Here is a 13,876-nt window from a genome sequence, read left to right as displayed (position 1 = left end):
TACCTCCCTGTACTGTAGGGGGCACTACCACTTTAGAGGGCACTACTACTTTTAAATGCAGCATGCGTGAAGGCTAAGTTTCCACTTGTTTTTTTCTTTTTTTTTCTTTTCTGGCAGTTTTTGGATATCTGCCACTGCAGTTTTTGAGCCAAAGTCAGAAATGGATCCATAAAGGAGGAGAAGTGTAAGTTCTTCCTTTATATGTTCTATTCCTTTTGAATACACTTCTGGCTTTGGCTCAAAAACTGCAGTGGCAGATCTCCAAAAACTGCCAGAAAAAAAAAAAGTGGAAACTTAGCCTAAGTGTGTCATTTTTCAACCCAGTTTGTGGCATTTTTCTCTCATGGACCTATATGTGATTTGTTTTTTCCTGATGAAAAAAATAAATAAATAAATAAAATATGTGTAAATGTGTGTTGCATTTTCTAAGCAATTTTCGTGGCATTTTTTCACAATTTTTCATTTGAAATTCTTTAATCACTAGATCAAAGTAACTTGTAAATAAAAAGCTATAACAATGCATGTACTAAAACACAATATTTTGGGGAAAAATGCTACATAAACTGCATCAAAAATGCAAAAAAATTTAACAGTTTTTATGCATTTGAAGCCAAGGAAACACTATGAAAAAGAAAGTATGAAGAAGGCCTTAGAGAAGCCACTTTGAGAAGATGGACCCATGGTGACCAGTTGATCTGTTTTACAAAGATTTGGGGAGATTTATCAAAACCTGTGCAGAAACAATGTTGATCAGCTGCCCATAGCAACCAATCAGATCGCTTCTTTCATTTTTTAAGACAAGCTCTAGCCAATTTATTTTTTCTTTCCTCCCTTCTACCTTTATACTTCAGGTCAGGCTCATATAAAATTGCATAACTGCACTGTGTAAGCAAAGTCTAATAATGTAACGTTCTAATAACAAAATCATCACCCAAATGTGTTTGTAAAAGCTTTTTAAAGTAAGCTTGGTAAACACAGCCACCCGATAAGGTACAAAAGAGACAAAACATTTATGACTAGATAAAGTAGACTTGTTACCTAATATTTTATAAGACTGGGTTCACATATATCAGGCGTCCGGTGTGCACCGGAGGGAAACTGATGCTAGAACTGATCTAATTCATTTGAATTGGATAGTTCACAATCATCCAGTGTCTCAATTTTGATGCCGGATGGTTGGACACACCAGAGGGCACCTGACCGGGGAATGCAGCTTGCTTCATTCTCCTGTCCGCTGTGCAGAAACAATGGATACCGGATGCCATACAACTGGTGACAACTTGTTATCAGTTGTGGCATCAGTTGCATAGAGATATAGGCTGAGTTCACCTATGCCGGATGCCGGACACATGTGAATCCAGCCTAACTGTCCTATTGATCTAAACGGGGCTTGCAAATATCTGTGCACATTCTTGAGAAACAACCACATTCAGATGAGTGGAACGCATTTTTAAGAAAATTTCTTTAGTACAGTGCTTAAAAGAGGCCACGTGCCAATGTCAGGGCATCCTCTGTTTTTGACTAAACCTACCTTCACCATCTAGCAATTATCTATATAAACAGAATACTTGTTGATCTATTCATATAAATATCTATACGAAAGCAAGCAAAAATGTAGTTGGTAAACACTTTCACATGCTTAGTTGTTACGCCGAGCGCTCCGGGTCCCCGTTCCTCCCCGGAGCGCTCGCCTCATCTTCGTTGTTGCAGCGCCCCGGTCAGATCCACTGACCGGGTGCGCTGCGGTCCCGCCTTCAGCCGGGGTGCGATTCGCGATGCGGGTAGCGCCCGCTCGCGATGCGCACCCCGGTCCCCGTACCTGACTCGCTCTCCCTCGGTCCTGTCCCGGCGCGCGCGGCCCCGCTCCCTAGGGCGCGCGCGCGCCGGGTCTCTGCGATTTAAAGGGCCAGTGCACCAATGATGGTGCCTGGCCCAATCTTCCCAATTAGCTTAATTGGTAATCACCTGTGCACTTCCCTATATTACCTCACTTCCCCTGCACTCCCTTGCCGGATCTTGTTGCACTTGTGCCTAGTGAAAGCATTCCCTTGTCTGTTCCTAGTCCGTGTTCCTGACCTCCTGCCGTTGCCCCTGACTACGATCCTTGCCGCCTGCCCCCGACCTTCTGCTACGTCCGACCTTGCTTCTGCCTACTCCATTGTACCGCGCCTATCTTCAGCATCTTCAGCAGCCAGAGAGGTGAGCCGTTGCTAGTGGATACGACCTGGTCACTACCGCCGCAGCAAGACCATCCCGCTTTGCGGCGGGCTCTGGTGAAAACCTGTAGTGGCTTAGAACCGGTCCACTAGCGCGGTCCTCGCCATCCCTCTCTGGCACAGAGGATCCACTACCTGCCAGCCGGCATCGTGACAGTAGATCCGGCCATGGATCCCGCTGAAGTTCCCCTGCCAGTTGTCTCTGATATCGCCCGACAGATCGCCCATCTAACCCACCAGCTGTCGGAAGTGTCCACCATTTTGCACCAACATTCGCAACTTCTTCAGCAATCATCTCCTCCGCCAGCTCCTGCACCTCCTCCGCAGCGAGTGGCCACTCCTAGCCTCTGCCTGTCCTTGCCGGACAAATTTAATGGGGACTCTAAGTATTGCCGTGGCTTTCTTTCGCAATGTTCCCAGCACTTGGAGATGATGTCGGACCAGTTTCCTACTGAAAGGTCTAAGGTGGCTTTCGTGTTCTGCCTTCTGTCTGGAAAAGCCCTGTCATGGGCCGCACCGCTCTGGGACCGCAATGACCCCGTCACTGCCTCTGTACACTCCTTCTTCTCGGAAATTCGAAGTGTCTTTGAGGAACCTGCCCGAGCTTCTTCAGCCGAGATTGCCCTGCTGAACCTGGCCCAGGGTGTTTCTTCCGTTGGCGAGTACGCCATTCAGTTCCGTGCTCTTGCTTACGAGTTGTCCTGGAATAGTGAGACTCTCTGCGCGACCTTTAAAAAAGGCCTATCCAGCAACATTAAAGATGTTCTGGCCGCACGAGAGACTCCTGCTGACCTACATGAACTCATTCATCTAGCCACTCGCATTGACATGCGTTCTTCCGGATGGCGTCTGGAGCTCCGCCTGGATATGGACTTTGTTCGCACGAAGCGTTTTTTCTCTCCGGCTCCTCTCTCCTCTGGTCCTCTGCAATCTGTTCCTGTGCTTCCCGCCGCGGAGGCTATGCATGTTGACCGGTCTTGCTTGACACCTCAAGAGAGGACACGACGCCGCATGGAGAATCTTTGCCTGTACTATGCCGGTACCGAACACTTCCTGAAGGATTGTCCTATCCGTCCTCCCCGCCTGGAAAGACGCACGCTGACTCCGCACGAAGGTGACACAGTTCTTGATGTCAACTCTGCTTCTCCACGCCTTACTGTGCCTGTGCGGATATCTGCCTCTACCTTCTCCTTCTCTACTATGCTCTTCTTGGATTCCGGATCTGCAGGAAAATTTTTTTTGGCCTCTCTCTTCAACAGGTTCTACGTTCCTGTGACCAGTCTCGCCAGACCCCTCTACATCTATTGTTTTTACAATAAAAGATTGGACTGTCTCGTACGTTTCCACACTGAACCCCTCCTAATTTGCATCGGACCTCTTCACGGAAAAATTGAGTTTTTTTTTCTCAGGTTCTTTGGCCCCAAGAAGAGGGGGAGACCCAAGGGGGGGGGTACTGTTACGCCGAGCGCTCCGGGTCCCCGTTCCTCCCCGGAGCGCTCGCCTCATCTTCGTTGTTGCAGCGCCCCGGTCAGATCCACTGACCGGGTGCGCTGCGGTCCCGCCTTCAGCCGGGGTGCGATTCGCGATGCGGGTAGCGCCCGCTCGCGATGCGCACCCCGGTCCCCGTACCTGACTCGCTCTCCCTCGGTCCTGTCCCGGCGCGCGCGGCCCCGCTCCCTAGGGCGCGCGCGCGCCGGGTCTCTGCGATTTAAAGGGCCAGTGCACCAATGATGGTGCCTGGCCCAATCTTCCCAATTAGCTTAATTGGTAATCACCTGTGCACTTCCCTATATTACCTCACTTCCCCTGCACTCCCTTGCCGGATCTTGTTGCACTTGTGCCTAGTGAAAGCATTCCCTTGTCTGTTCCTAGTCCGTGTTCCTGACCTCCTGCCGTTGCCCCTGACTACGATCCTTGCCGCCTGCCCCCGACCTTCTGCTACGTCCGACCTTGCTTCTGCCTACTCCATTGTACCGCGCCTATCTTCAGCATCTTCAGCAGCCAGAGAGGTGAGCCGTTGCTAGTGGATACGACCTGGTCACTACCGCCGCAGCAAGACCATCCCGCTTTGCGGCGGGCTCTGGTGAAAACCTGTAGTGGCTTAGAACCGGTCCACTAGCGCGGTCCTCGCCATCCCTCTCTGGCACAGAGGATCCACTACCTGCCAGCCGGCATCGTGACATTAGTTCTGGCCTTCAGAGAACAGTTATTTATTTTTACAGAAAAATAAAACCAATGATTTGTCTTTTTTAAGGTCAAGGAGATCTGTGTTAAATAAAATAAAAAATAATAAGACAGTATTACAATACACTGTTACACACAACTAAAGGATATTTAATTTTTGCAAAAAAATTCACATTCAGAAATATCGGATGGACACTTCCAACATGCAGTAACAAATGTCTAAATCCTACTGGTCCTAAATGGACAGATATGAAATCCTCTTTTGTTTATAGGGACATGACTACATATGTCTATATTATGACATACAAATTTACACATGTCTCCAGTTACATGTGCCTATGTATATATATACATATACAAAGATAGTTAGAAATGTAGATAGGTAGGTAAAAAAAGTAAAGAAGGTAGCAGCATTCCTAGTGATGAATAGATGCTGGGTGCACGTCAGAGGGGGGACCCCTGGCCACGGGACCTCAAAACTGGATACAAGCAGTTGGCGTGCATAGACCATGTGCCCAATGCCGTTCTGTCTGTTTACATGGCATGCTGATCCCGCCCACTCTCCGGTCTCTGTAAGTGTATTTTTACTATTCCTCACTATTGTATACTCGCACTGATAACTGTACACACAGTATATGATTTCATATGATGTATGTAAATTGATTTTGTCCCACTATTGCAATGATGTTCTGATCACTGTTTTATATGTTTGCCCACAGGGTGGGCAATTTATATGGATACACCTTAATTAAATGGGAATGATTGGTGATATTAACTTCCGGTTTGTGGCACATTAGTATATGTGAGGGGGGAAACTTTTCAAGATGGGTGATGACCATGGCGGCCATGTTGAAGTTCGCCATTTTGAATCCAACTTTTGTTTTTTAAATAGGAAGAGGGTCATGTGACACATCAAACTTATTGAGAATTTCACAAGAAAAACAATGATGTGCTTGGTTTTAACGTAACTTTATTCTTTCATGTTATTTACAAGTTTCTGACCACTTATAAAATGTGTTCAATGTGCTGCCCATTGTGATGGATTGTCAATGCAACCCTCTTCTCCCACTCTTCCCACACTGATAGCAACACCGCAGGAGAAATGCTAGCACAGGCTTCCAGTATCCATAGTTTCAGGTGCTGCACACCTCGTATCTTCACAGCATAGACAATTGCCTTCAGATGACCCGAAAGATAAAAGTCTAATGGGGTCAGATTGGGAGACCTTGGGGGACATTCAACTGGCCAAGGATGACCAATCCATTTTCCAGGAAACTGTTCATCTAGGAATGCTCGGACCTGACACCCATAATGTGGTGTTGCACCATCTTGCTGGAAAAACTCAGGGAACGTGTCAGCTTCAGTGCATAAAGAGGGAAACACATCATCATGTAGCAATTTTGCATATCCAGTGGCCTTGAGGTTTCCATTGATGAAGAATGGCCCCACTATCTTTGTACCCCATATACCACACCATACCATCAATTTTTGTGTTCCAACAGTCTTGGAGGGATCTATCCAATGTGGGTTAGTGTCAGACCAATAGCGCTGGTTTTGTTTGTTAACTTCACCATTCACATAAAAGTTTGCCTCATCACTGAACAAAATCTTCTGCGTAAACTGAGGGTCCTGTTCCAATTTTAGTTTTGCCCATTCTGCAACACCTGAAATTACAGATACTGGAAGCCTGTGCTAGCATTTCTCCTGCGGTGTTGCTATCAATGTGTGAAGAGTGGGAGAAGAGGGTTGCATTGACAATCCAACACAATGGGCAGCACATTGAACACATTTTATAAGTGGTCAGAAACTTGTAATTAACTCATGAAAGAATAAAGTTACGTTAAAACCAAGCACATCATTGTTTTTCTTGTGAAATTCCCAATAAGTGTGATGTGTCACATGACCCTCTTCCTATTTAAAAAACTAAAGTTGGATTCAAAATGGCCAACTTCAAAATGGCCGCCATGGTCACCATCCATCTTGAAATGTTTCCCCCCTCACATATACTAATGTGCCACAAACCGGAAGTTAATACCATCAACCATACCCATTTAATTAAGGTGTATCCATATAAATGGCCCACCCTGTATATATGCTAATGGGTGTATTTGCATATTCAATTGATGACATCACTTCCTATGTCTTATAAAATGTATCACTTGCACTATGTACTTTGCTTGAGAAAGGCTGTATTGTAGCAGCTGAAACATTGTCATGTGTTTCTGGATGGAATAAACACTTTTTCACCTTAACCACCACTTTGGAGTGCCGCAGTTATCTTCCTGTGCTTAGATAGGTAGGTAGATAGATAGATAGATCTATATATATACCCCGGGGGGGGGGGGAGAGAGCGAGAGAGCGAGAGAGAGAGACAGTTACTGGCAATACAACACCTGTAAAACGTGAATTAAGTGTTCCAAACTCATTAAAGTGCCTAAATGCATCTGGTTGCTCCCAAGATGATGCCAAAAAAGCTGAGAAGTAGCTACTTTATTTTGATTATCTTGTGTGTATCTATGCAGCCCCTTTGTTTTAATGCTGCCAGGGCTTGCTGTGGGCAGTAAAGGAATAGAGTTCCCCTAATTCCTCTCATAGGAATTGCTTATATATACAGCTGCACGTATGACCCTCTAATATAAAGTGGAAGGTAACGCTAACATTTCTCTTTGCTTTCACAGAGAATGCACCCTCTATTAATAATACATTGTTTTTCTCTTCTGCAGCTACAGAAATTCCATACATTTGCTGTCTGCTGTCCTGTATGGCAAAGACAAGAAGGGGGGAGAACCAGAAAATAATAAATATATCAGGGTGACAAAAAGTACAAAAGGATTGTACTTTTTTTTTTTTTTTTGGGGGGGGGGGGGGGGGTCAACAATAAAGTAGTTAGAACAACACTAGCATGGTTACCTGACTGCACGCAATATTGGTTTATAGAAGTATTTAGGCTACAGACAGCACATTGTAAGTGATATATATAGTGACTAATCATACAGCACCCAATTCGGGGACACAAGAAACATTCTTTAATCGTCCATGCGAATTACACCAGTGATACATGTCCCTATTATCACATTACCGTATCCTGAAGTCACTTAAATAGAAGTCTGCTTGTAAACTTTCACTCAAACTGTTAAGTAATCACCAACTGTTCCTCTTAGACTTCAACAAAAAAACATAGCCATAAGCTAGGAATGGTCTCCAATTTTTTGCCTACATAAAGTAGAGGCAAAATGCGTCTTGTTTCGTTGAAGCATGAATCAGCCAAAGTTAGTCAAGCTCTCGGGACTCCCTACAAATCTGACACCTTCACAGCTTGGCAACTGGTTCATATATATAAAGCAGCTAAGCCAAAATGAGTGCTCCCTTGCTTTTCAATGTCTGCATATGCTGAGTAATTTCTAATGACAAGATTCCCCGGAAGATGCAACGTCTTTTTTAGGAATTCATTTATTATAAATTCCATCCGGCTCTATTTAAGATATTACTGGGGTCAGCACAGACATGCTTGTTGGTGTACTTGCTATTCTATGCCGCCTTTTGTTTTTCTTTGTTTGCCACAAGATTACTTAGTGTGAACAAGAAATACTGAATAATATATGAACAACTAAAGCTGCAGCCATCTGCAATGCTTTTATAATAGGTAATGTGCTGTATCATGAATAGGTAGTAAGATTTATCATTTAAACACTCGAGGTCCCTAGAATCCTAATACTGCATAGTGTAGTCCAGCAATTAGAATCAGCACTCGGCACAGCTGAATATCCGTAGAACTAATGCAGTTGAATAACAGGATCCCCATACACGAAAAGTACCAGTGTGGGGTGCCCAATTTGGGAAACACAGTCCATCGACAATCTAAATATATAAAAAAAACAAGAATGGCACTCACCCATCTGGCGATTAACTGTGACATTTATTGTGCAAGTACAGTGGTCCCTCAACATACGATGGTAATTCGTTCCAAATGGACCATCGTTTGTTGAAACCATCATATGTTGAGGGATCCGTGCAATGTAAAGTATAGGACAGTGGTCTACAACCTGCGGACCTCCAGATGTTGCAAAACTACAACACCCAGCATGCCCGGACAGCCAACGGCTGTCCGGGCATGCTGGGTGTTGTCGTTTTGCAACATCTGGAGGTCCACAGGTTGAAGATCACTGGTATTGGAGGTTGTACTCAAGTGTCCCCACCGCTCCGGACCCATCACCGCTCGTCACCACTGCCCTGGATGTTGCCTGTTGCCGCGTTCCCGGGGTGTCCCCGACGCTCCGGCAAGGCCTCTGCTTCCCCGGCATCCTCGCTCTCCGTCGCCGCCATCACGTCGCTATGCACGCTGCTCCTATTGGATGACGGGACGGCGTGCGCAGCGACTTGATGATGACGAAGAGCGCCGACGATGCAGGGGATTCTGAAAAGGACGTGCAGGGTGAGAGGGCTGTGATGAAGAGAAGAGGGGAAGTAGTGCATTCTGGTAATTGTAGTACTGCGCAACTGCTCAAACTGGAAGTACGGTGATGATCTGGCCAGGAAAGATAAACTACAGAGCAACAAAATAAATACATTTTCTGTGGTTTCACAACTGAAGCAGATAGGTAAGCCGGTCTCTCTCTCTCTCTCTCTCTCTCTCTCTCTCTCTCTCTCTCTCTCTCTCTCTATATATATATATACATATATATACACACACACATACATATATATAGATATATATATCTCAATCACACACATATTGATATACACATATTCAATCACACCACCTTCACACCACTTTTCCCGGAGTGTCCAGTAGAGTGCTAATGGTCTTTGAATCTCCATACACCAGAAATGATGCCTCAACACAGAGGGTACTTACCCCTTTTGCCTAGGCAACAGGCCTCTCACCATCCAAGTCTGAACACCCTGCTCTGTACTGACGAGGGGCAACACCCGAAACAGCGCTGTCTTCAGATGGGTCCTCTTCACTTCTGGAGAGATTTCTGTCTTGCCATTAAATTCCGATCAGCTTCTAAGATTCCATTACTGGAACTACAGTACTGGAGCTAAAAGCTGACACTTTGGGAACGCTACCTGAGATGGTGGTGTGATTGAGCCGCTTTACAAACGCAAACATTGTATTTGTGTACAGATATCCTTCCTTTCATAATGAAATATTTTTCTTATTGGGTATATGACATTTTGTACTATGCTTCTCTATCCTTAAAAGCTGAGCTTACCGATTCTTTACAGAAGCCTTGAAAAGCCATCATTATACTTTTTTTCTGACTTGCATCTTAAAATATCACAGTAAAAATGTGAACAGATTTAATGAATTCAAAGTAGGACTAAGAAATCCTGTATGCTCATTGTGGTAATCTTTCAGCCTAATAACATCAGTGTTTTTATTTTTAGTGCCTGTATTTAACAGAGAGGAGTCTGAAATTCTTCAATTCCTCAATTTTGTCAAATGAAAACATGAATTACCTAAATAGGAATCTGCCTGTCTTAATCTTGTCTGTTATCTATCATATGGAATCTGTACACACAGGGCTATCAATCATTCATGTTATAGTGATATTCAGCCGATGTGGAAGACCGCTTGCATGAACTGATTTATACATCACAGCTAGAAATCTGTCCTCCGCTTCAACTTGAGTCATTCATTGAATCCAGGTCACATAACCTATTTGTTACTAATAGAGTTAGCAAGGCTTCATTTCCATTGCATAATACAGGATTATTTCCGAAAGAATAATAGGTAAAACGGGGATAAAACACAGCAACCAAAGCTGGTAGAACTAGATATAATTGTAGCATTGTGATATGTTGTGAAAGTATAACGCAACATGTCTGCAATGACAGCAAATTACATATCCTAGTGACGTATTATGGTTATGCAACAAGTGCTTTTTAGGAATTGTGCCAGGGGGTTTCGGCTTTCAAGGTGGCACCATTAATAGTCAAACATGTGTGACCGTGATTGATAGATTGATAAACAACTCCCTTATCCTTTTCTAGAAAAGAAGAAGGTCTGCAAGAACTGTAGCTGCTGAAGAAGCTCTTTAAAAAAATAGGATAAAACACTACATGTCAGTCTGTAAATACAGCAGAAGGAACTTCTTACAAAAAGCAATTTGTGACACCGCACCTCCAAGAAAAGAAAACAATATAGTGCGGTGTTTGCATATGTGAACAGAACATTACCAGTAATGAGTAATGACCAACAGTCCAGCATCTCTGTTTCTAGATCTAAAGTTCAATATTTCCATTAGCTACAGAATGCAAATGATAAAATATGAAATGCAATATTCTAACATTACTTTACACCGTGTTTACAACTACAGGGCATCATCTTTAGTCATCCTTTAGGCACAAAGCAGATTCTGCTTTTAAAAACACATTGCTGATTCCACGGCCAAAACGATTTTACTGATTTATTTTGGATTACATTAAAAGTGTCCACTGATGTAAACAGTAAAAGTGGCTGTCACGATCATGATATTAAACTTAATCTATGCCGTAAAATGAAAGAAAAACATCTTAAATACGCACAATGAGCTTTTCTTAGCTATATATATCGCAGAGATTGTAGTCTACTAACATATTTAGAAAACCACTAAATGAAGAAGTCTGTTCTTTTTACATTCTTCCATTTAAAGGGGTACTCCGGTGCTAAGACATCTTATCCCCTATCCAAAGGATAGGGGATAAGATGCCTGATCGCAGGGGTCCCCCCGTGATCTTCCCTGCCGGACCCTGTTAGAATCAGCCCCCGGAGCGTGCTCGCTCTGGGACTGATTACTGGCGATCATGGGGACAGATGTCACGCCCCCTCCATATGCTTGCATTGAGGGGGCGGAGCATGATGCCACATGGGGGCGGAGCCGTGACGTCACTATGCTCCGTCCCCGTGATCGCCAGTAATCAGACCCTGAGCGAGCACGCTCCGGGGGCTGATTCTAACGGGGTGGGCGTGGAAGATCACGAGGGTCCCCGGCGGTGGGACCCCTGCTATCAGGCATCTTTTATAAGATGTCTTAGCGCCGGAGTACCCCTTTAACATAGGAAGGTAGCAGATCCTTGCAAAAGGAAAAAATGTAAAGAAGTGCATTAGATAAATAAATAGATAGATAGATAAATAGATAGATAGATATGAGATACATTCTCCATATCTAATATGTCCTCCTTATCTAATGGCTGCCAGTCAAATGGAGAAGGTGGATGCAAGCGGGTGGCGGGCAGTGAATAAGAATTACCTGGGCTGGAGAACGTCCCCTGGACAATTCATAATTTGCATAATAAAAAGGCTTATATATTGCCAATGTAGAGGTCTATGAAGATGAAAAAGGTGTTCTCTTCTTTGGACTTGTTAGAAGGGTCCCTTGACAATAAACAGTTCATAAATTGTCGCCGTTGGTTCCTGTAGCCACCCACTGCTGGTGAGGAAACTTGCCGATAAGTATGCTCTACACCGGCACATGGTAACTGATGCATTACTCTTTACTTATTCAATATGTGTTGCTGGTGTAATGTGGTAGGACAGATCCTCCAGAGTAAGGATGGTTTACCCTTTGGCTAAGAGTTAAGGATCCCAAATAAGGGATTCCTGTCTATAGACTTAGAAGTCCTAAGAAGGTACAAGAAAATGGGTTTTCTAATTTGAACAACCCCTTTATGCTTGGGCACTGCTCAGAGATTTCTGATTAGTACAGAGACCTGTCTAGTAATCTTATGATCAATACTGTACCTAGAACTTGGGAACATCTCTTATGAATGGATCAAAGAAGGTTTCTAAATGAACCTAGAAGGGGGTTCTTTACTGTAAGGACCATGAGACTATAGAACTCTCTGTCTGATGAACCTGTCATCAGGGTTGGTGCAAGGATTTTTGCCACCCTAGGCAAAAGTGACCCCGCCTATTGGTTCCGCCCTTGACACGCCTGACCTTACTACTGGGGTGACACACTGTAACAAACCCCCTCCTCAGGCAACGGTGGTCCTGGGTGGGCGCGTGCTTCGGATGAGCGGTGGGTGCTTCAGATGTTGGCTGGTTACTAACTTACTTGCAGCGGGCAAAGCAGTGCCCCCATCAAGATGGTGCTCTTCCTATAGGCAGAACTGGCCCTGGTTGTCATGGTGAACTCGCAGAGTCATATTTTTTTGTTGATTTATAGATTTATTCAAAATGCTGTATTGAATTATTAGTGACCTAAATCCCTGCACATTGCAATTAGGGTCTAAATGCTCCATTTAGTGCTAGAAATCAAGTCTGAGAACACAGACTTCAATAATGTAATTTCCTCACATGTATTGATGCCCATTTTCAGGGGACTTTTGCTCACCTAAAAACATTTTCGGAAAATCTTATCGACGACCACAACCATATATGGGCAGTTGCATGGTACAAACCATTTATTTGCTTTGCTTTCAGCTTAGTACTAATCAAGTTCCTATAGAAAAAGTCATCACTGTACAGAACAAAATGTAGTTTAAAAAGTGAGAAAAGAATGGAAGAAAAAAAAATGTTGCTCAATAAAAGTGCAGATTTTAAAAATCTTAATCTTCTCTATATATTGATACCTTCAGAAGAACATTCCTAGGCAATGGGCAATTTTCACTGCAATGTTTGGTGATCTTAAAGAGGGGTTGGTATATAAGAAATAAATGACAAACATCAAAGCAAAATAAAGTATCTACCATCGTATACTGGTCCTAATCTATATATATAAAACTCAATGTGTGTATGTTCCAGCATCACGTCCAAACCGCTGAAGATATTAACATGAAACTTGGCACACATGTTACTTATATGTCAGCAACAAACATAGGATTTGTCATTTAACCCTTACTAACCCCCATTTGCCAGGGTCGGGGTTTTTGTTTAAAGTCCCATACAAGTCTATGGGAAATATATTTTACTGCATAAGTTCCAAAGGGCTGGAGATATTTCCATAATACATTGTCACATGCTACTTATATGTCCACTTAAAATATTGGACAGTTAATTTAACCCTTAACTACCCCCATTTGCGAGGGTCGGGTTTTTGTTTAAAGTCCCATGCAAATCTATAGGGAATGTATGTTCCCACATAACTTCTGTACGGCTGGAGATATTTCAATAATATATTACTTATATGTAAAATAAAAAGATATGTTAAATTAACCCTTTTATAAAATATGGGTTTTTGTTTCAAGTCCCATGCAAGTATATGGGACTTCCAGTACCTTACGCCACAAGCTCCGCTCTGCATCTCCTGGTGAATGTGTCAGTCCAGCTTGCAAGCCAAACCCCATCTCACAAAGACATGCCCACTGTTTAAGCCCCACCTCTTTTATTCTCTACCCTTTTTGTGCATCGGTCTGGCTTGCAAATCACGTCCAGTCCCACACAGCCACGTCCCCTTCTATTTTCAGCTTAAAATATCTTCATCACAAATTAGATTAGGACAGAATATGAGGATGGGAAATAAGGATGGGATATGAGGACAGCATATGAG

At 43.7% G+C, this 13,876-nt stretch overlaps 1 protein-coding gene across 5 annotated transcripts in view; it reads right to left on the bottom strand.

Annotated features, from left to right (window-relative positions):
- The window catches only part of KCNQ5 (potassium voltage-gated channel subfamily Q member 5), a 638,117-nt gene that overhangs the window by 497,454 nt on the left and 126,787 nt on the right, over positions 1–13,876 (bottom strand). The window lies entirely within an intron of this gene.

The sequence above is a fragment of the Hyla sarda genome, chromosome 3, assembly GCF_029499605.1.
Source record: "Hyla sarda isolate aHylSar1 chromosome 3, aHylSar1.hap1, whole genome shotgun sequence".
NCBI lineage: Eukaryota > Metazoa > Chordata > Amphibia > Anura > Hylidae > Hyla > Hyla sarda.
Note: the sequence above shows the minus strand (reverse complement) of the source record. Positions and strands in the feature narration are given on the sequence as shown.